Source organism: Cupressus sempervirens, chromosome 7, assembly GCF_028749045.1.
Source record: "Cupressus sempervirens isolate cs-2001-9-10 chromosome 7, ASM2874904v1, whole genome shotgun sequence".
NCBI lineage: Eukaryota > Viridiplantae > Streptophyta > Pinopsida > Cupressales > Cupressaceae > Cupressus > Cupressus sempervirens.
The window spans coordinates 348,084,552-348,091,754 of NC_143124.1; positions in this window are offsets into that span (position 1 = coordinate 348,084,552).

Genomic DNA, 7,203 nt, shown 5'->3' on the forward strand with positions numbered 1-7,203 from the left:
AGATTATTTACAATTGGTAGTCGACTATGATCACTTGGTTGAGTGGGGGAGTACAGCATACGAGGCACTCATGGATCGTGAAGAGGAGGTGAGTGAGCTTTCCCAAGAGCTCATAGTGACTACTAAGGTGTTAGAGGACACACAGCGAGATCTACAGAAGTCGCAGTTTCAGTTGAAGGAGGTGACTATGGAGTTGGAGCATTTGCGGTCAAAACCAGCCCCAGACCCAATTCGTTTGACTATTGAGGTGGATGATGGTAAGTACACTTCCGCAGTTGCTACTAAGGAGCATATTGTTGAAGCTGACACACATATTTAGGATTTGGTAGTAGCTGGTTCTAATGAGTTCGGGATACCGGTAGAGTCAAGTTTCCAGATTGATTCTACTCAGATAGTTGATAGTGTGGTACAGTTGAGTACGCCACCCTTACAGGAGGACCAGTTGTGGTGTAAAGGGGAGTATCTTAATGTTTCCTCATATAATTTTTACTGCACTGAACCGTTCATGAAGTATTTGTTGGATAGCGCATGTGTTCAGTTAGACTCGCATAAGGTGACAGAAGGTGTTCTCATCCAAGATACTAGTGTTATTTGCAGATTGGTTGAGAAGATTATAGGGGTCCTTTCTACTATGCTACCTCACAAGGATCTTGAGGAGGGGTTTGTTGAGCAGAATGCACGGGATCCTAGCCAGCCTACAGTCACTTGGAGTCAGAAAATGGAGCCATCTGTTGATTCCTAGTTCAGTGATGTTGAGCCAGCAGTAGAGTTTGGAGGTTCTTACCGGCATTATACGGTAGGGTATGCTCATCATTTCTCTTTTGACACAGAGGTAGAAGATTTTATTTCACGCAGATGTAGATTGGCTCCAGTTTCTTATCATCCATTAGGGGATAGATTGGCACCATCTTTTGAAGATAAAACTGGTAGTAGCAAGTTACTTGGCTTGCCGCATCGACACGCCCGGAGTAGTTTTTCAGAGATAGGATTTGCTGGCAGTAATTCAGGTACCTATAGCTGTTATCATATCTACAGTACAGTTGGGTGCAAGTGTCATTCTGACGGGGGCTTGAGTCTTGATAAAGTTGATGTTTCAGTTGGCTTGAGTTCCGCAGAATGGTTTCTTCTACTGACATCTACAGTTGGTTTACAGATAATTTCATCAGAGTTGTCAGTTGTTTGTATGTTGAATACAGTTTCTCAGCTACTGGTATTGATGATTTCTCCACGGGAGTATGATGAGGATTGGGATGATACACAGATTTACATTTGGGACCCAGGCATACTGATTGGTTCATGGTTCAACCATTGCTTGGGGACAAGCAATTTCAGGAAGGGCGGACTGTCATGTCCCCAATTTTTCTAGTGACAGTTCGATTTAATTAATTTAATTAATTTGGTTGTCCAAGGATGACTAATTAATTATTTTAATTAAATAAATAAATATTAAAAGATAACCTTGTATTTAATAAAGTGACTTGGAAAATATTTAATAAAGTCACTTATGAGATAAGATCAAAATTGTTCTAGAAGTCTCTGGAGAAGGTGGAGAGAAAAGAATAAATAGGCACCCCGGGGCTCCATTCGAATGAGGGCAGTTGATTATCTCTCTTTGTGTTTTCAGATTGTGATTCAATCACAGGTGCATTGTGGAACCTAGGGTTTTTGCAATTGTCACAGTTGGCCATTGAGAACGATAACTCTCAATTGGTACGCGATCTTGAGGGTGTGAAATATCATCCGAATTATTGCAGATTGGAGGTGACGCTGCAGTCATTTCATCAGAGCAAAATTTGCGGCCAAGGGCCAACGTGGAAGGAATATTTTGAGAATTATTTGTAGAATAGAGAGAGCTGCAATATAGGACCACCTTTGTTCGTTGTCAACCAAGATTGAGATCCATCCATATCAGCAACGATTGGAGATATATAAATTGCATAAGCATTTAAAGTTCAAAGAACGGAAGACTTCTTATCAGCAAGCATTCCTGTTTAATGTTGGAATCAAAGTCTGGACTGAAGACATCTTTCCAGCCAACTTTTTCATTAGAGGCCGAACCTGGACCGTAGGCAAGTTGCAAAGATCAGTTATGGTGGGGTTCCTATGAACAACGAGTGCATTAATCTACAGGGCATCTTCGTCATTGGAGGCAAAATCAAAAGGTGAAATCGCAAGTACCATTTGGACCATTACGAGGGGCATTTCATCAAATCTTCAATCACGTCCAAAGTTGCACACGACTCAGGGCATTGGGTTTAAAATACCAGGCGGATCCTATTAAATCAATTCACTATATCCTACGGCAGTGAAAAGTTTGAATTAGAGTAGAGATGACTTGGATCCATCGGCTCTGAGTATCATATAGCCGACTCGACGGATTGTCCAAGCTGGAAAAAGAAGACAACGCAAGTTGCAGAAGTTGTAATCACCCAAATCGCAGGGCTGCCTTCATTAGCAGTGTTACGGGTCGAATCTGCAGAGGAAGAATTGGTATCATCATAGATGAACACATGTATTACTGGCGTATTGGATTCCAAAGGGCTGGAATCATCTCTTAGCGAAGGAGTGGAATAGGGACTTTCACACGGGTGTCTGCCATTACCTTTGATTGCGGGTTTCATATTCCGTTGGTGGCTTTCGCATTACCTAGAGCAGTGTTCGGAGTATATATCCAAGGGTTGTTTCTGGATTTTGGACTCGGTATTACTGCAAGCAGAGGTGGGCACGATCATACAAACCGGGCTTCCTCCTATCGTCCAGTGGCTTTAAAAAAACCAACAGCCTGAGCGCCCTGTCACAGGTCGCGAACCAGTAAAAATCGCAGGTGACCAAGATAAGGATTATAGAAGGAGGGGGCGCATTTGGTTTCCCATTAGCTTCATTATTCCTTGCATCCGGTGGACTTAACCCCTGACAGTGCAGACTCCTTAGCAAGTAGCGATTTGGATTGTTTTGGTCGTATTCCAATTACATCACAGGCGTCCAAGAAATCGGGCGAAAAACAATGATCCATTGAAGAGTTGGAGAGAACCCCGCTTAGCTTTCTAAGGGAGATTGTATAAAAGGAGAGGCGGTACCACATCCAGTCTATAAAGCAATGCATTAATACGTAATTGCATTCATAATTTGAAGAGTGTGTCGTGATGGGGAATGATGATGACTGGAAGAGCAGCGGATGGAGCAGAGTCATGTTTAAACAAAGATCTGTTTTGTGAAGCTAATTATATTGGCGCCGATGAAGTCATTGAAATTGGTGATTATGGGACTTCTTCCATATTTTTATCTAATACTAATGCAGCTACTTGGTTATTGTTGATAGCTCTACTTTAGCGGAGGATATAAACAAAAACTCACTTCCACCGTCTGCCTACTTGTGTAGCATTAAGGTGCGTCAAGGAGAATGGATAATTACGATGGTTTCATCTCTTTCTTCAGTATACTTTTATTTAGAGAATTCTTTTGACAGTCATTGTTCAACTGAATCACTTCCCGAATTCTGTCATTAACTATTACATAAGGATTGATCTTGTTCATGTCAAGTACTTTGAGTAATCATTCTCCAGTATAATTACTTAGTGTTTTCAGTTCAGTAAGGACAGAGCTTGTTGACTAACTGTTTGACGAAATGTCAAACCTTTGAAGTGTAAGTTTTGGGTGTAAAAAGTAAGCAATAACCTGTCAGGGTTATCTCATTTTTTGATATTAAGGAAGGGGGTTAGTTAATTATATGGTAATGACTATAAGCTTACCTTTAGCCTTATTTGTTTAATTCTAGGCCAACCCTCATTTTTGGATGCTTTTTAATATAAAAAATAGTGGGAAACCAAACTAAAATAAAGTTCGTAATATCACAATGTTTTATCTTTTAAACTATAGACAACCCAAAAGGAATATCACAATAGTAATCATTTCATTTTTCTAATAGCCTCTGAAACCTTGGTGAGAAGGCTAAGGTCCTTCATTTAGGTCTCACTCTCTCCCAATTCATTATTAGAGTCATTAATATTAGTCATGCCCTTTTTATCATATGTTTCTTAATTCTTCTCCCGGTAGTAGTAAGACCAACTACCAAGTTCTATATCAATTCATCAAACAATTTATAGAGAGAAGAAACCACCTTGTTCAAATCATTAAGAGAGATTGTCGAAGGGACAACCTCCTTTGATGCATAAATCCAATAAAAACTAGAATGTTTAGTGGTGATGGGAGGGTCATTTCTAAAAAGGATAATAAGTGAAACACAAGAATAAAGAACAAAAAAGAGAATCATACTTAAGCATTTGATGATTGTCATAACAATAATTTATGAACAAATGAGGAAACAATTGAGGAAGGAAGAGGTGTTCATGAGATGGGTGTGATTGATACAAGGTGTATAAGTCAATTCGTTATGAACCTATTGGACAAAGAAAAGAATAAAAGAGGAAGGGAACCCAATGGATGAAAGAATGAAGTAAAAGCTTTTGAAAATGCTTTCAAGAGTGTAGCTGATTTTATTAAGAAGGAAAGTACAAAGGGAGAAGGCCTCTCCCTTGGGAAATAATAAAAATCACTACATGGAATTTCAAGTGCCTAGAAACTTATGATAAATGTAATATGGTAAATAACCACCTTGATAAAATATCAATTGACATTATACTACTACAAGAGACAAAATACAATCAAGATGAAGGAGGGAAATTTGTGAAATTTTGGAAAGGGTAGATGGGTGTGATTTAGGGTGCTATTAGTACTACTCGTGGCCTTAGTATATTCTAGAAGGAAACTAAAATCAAATTCATGATAATCTAGAAAACAAGAAAACAATGGATGGATGGATGTGTAAGAAGCAAGGTAAAATCAATGTAGTTTCCATTATGGAATGTATATTGACATACACAATCTGCTAAAAAGGAAACAACATAGGGTGAAATATCTTCTTTTGTTCGCTCCAATAACAATGGAAGATTCATTATTGGAGTCAACTTTAATGTTGTCATTGATCTCTAAATGAAACTACCTATGGAATTGGGAGAATCTCTAAGGGCATGATAGACTTTAGGAATTTAAGACGAGATCAACACCATATATTTCATACCAAGAAAGGGCTTGTTTACATTACTAGTTCAAAAATAAGTTTTTATAACATTGTAGAAAGGCTTGATAGTTTCTTCTATGGCTACAAACTCAAAATGGAATGTATCCCTCTATGTACAAAAACTCTAACAATTGTGGTCTTGGACTAATTCCATGTTCATGTAGATAGTAGAATTAGTTTGAATTGGAGGTGTAGATATTTTGAATTCTAAAGCCTATGGTGGAGAAAGGCTTAACTTAGGAAATATTTAGAATTATAGTGGAATGAATCCAAATCAAGGGAATGACTAGATCTTTTTTTGTTAAGAAACTCACATATATCATAGGGAAGTTGAGGTATTCAAACAAAGCTAGTTTTTAGAACATTTTTTAGAGAAAGGAAATGGTGGTGAAAGAACTTGAAGAGATGAATGAGAGATGAATAAGATATTACATGAATCAAATGGACTCTATAAAAAAGAGAGTTAAAAGTGTATTCACTAAAACTTCCACCAAAGAAGAAGTATATTGGAAGGAAAAGCCACGAGATATATGGATAAAGGAAGGGAATAATAAAACCAAATAATTTCATGTTTCTATCAAAGCTAGAGGAATGAAAAATTAGATCAATGTAATACATGATATAAATGGGGAATGTTGCAATTATAGACCTATACAATTGAGAATGTTGAATAGGATTTCTATAATAACTTCCTAAATACTGAAATTTGTATGGAACAAGATGCCACATGGCATATATTCTTGAAATTGTGTCAATTGTTTTTGGTAAAGAGGAAAATAAAATATTAATAGAACCATACACTTCGAAGAAGAAATTAAAACAATAGTATGTGCATTTTTTTTGGCTTTTCTTGGACCCTAGTGAGACAATTCTAAAGCTTCAAAGTGGTTTCAATCACAAGAAGATACCAAGTGGTTGGAAAGTACTTATAAAAATTCTTATTAGGTTTGTCACTCTAGGAGGAAGGTAGAATCACTTCCATTCCCATATTTTCTCTATATTATTAATGACTCTAGAAGGAGTGTTAATTTATTTTTTTCCTTTCTAAATTTACTAGATTCTCTACCACTTTCAGATGACAAAGCCAAGGTCAAGGGTGGAACCCCCTCCACCAAGGTTTGATTTTCTACATTTATGATTTCCATCATTTTTTGACCCCTCAAGCTTGTCCTACCCCTAACCTACGTATTCACCTTAATATTTTTGTGTTTACTCCTATTTCTCCCTTGGTCAAACCATTACACTAGGGTTGATCTAGACCACAAAGAATAGTTTATTAATGCCTCTCAAGAGGAGCAAAAAGAAGATTCTATGGAGTTTCTTCATGATTCATCCTTTTGTTCTTTTTGATCCATAGATTTGACTTGCAACCTTGATAATTACACTCCTGATTCCATCCCCAACATGCCTTCTACCACCTTTTTCCGATTGTTCCCTACAACCTAACTCAATTACCCCAATGACCCCCATATCCCTAGGTCTACTTCTCAAAACCTTCTCCTTCACACAATTAATAGAAATATTGATGTAAAGGCTCTGACTTCAAAATTAAATTAATTGGGTGCATGTCATAATAGACTTAAAATAGTTTCTAATTCACTCCTTTTCCAACTAAAACTAGAGTGAAGAAAGATAAATGAACTAGAATCCCTTATTAACATAGAGTGCAAGGTAGAGGACCGGACACAAGGGAAGAAAGATGAGGTCCTATCACAAATGGAGAGATAGTTTGGTGAGAAGTTGTACAACTTGAAGATGACTTAGTAATATATTTTAGATATTAGAGCTCTTGTGATTTTTGAGGAAGAGAAGAACACAATTTTCATTTCTCTTGAATCCATGAAAAAGTCCCATGTTCAACTAAGAGACCAATTAAAGACTTGGATAATCAATAGAGGAATATCCTAGGATAGAGTGAAAAAGTCTATTGGTGGTATTCAAGGTGAGTTGGTGGAAATAAATCAAGAAAGGAAATTGAAAGAGGAAATTTATCATAAAGAAGGGGGTCTCTAGTTGGTACTAAGAAAGAGGTTGTCTTGGGAATGCATCTTTGTCTAGGCCTTGTAAGAATCCCTCCCTCTTGGGTAAGTAGAAGGATTTGAGAAAGTAGAGGTCTAGCATTGTGG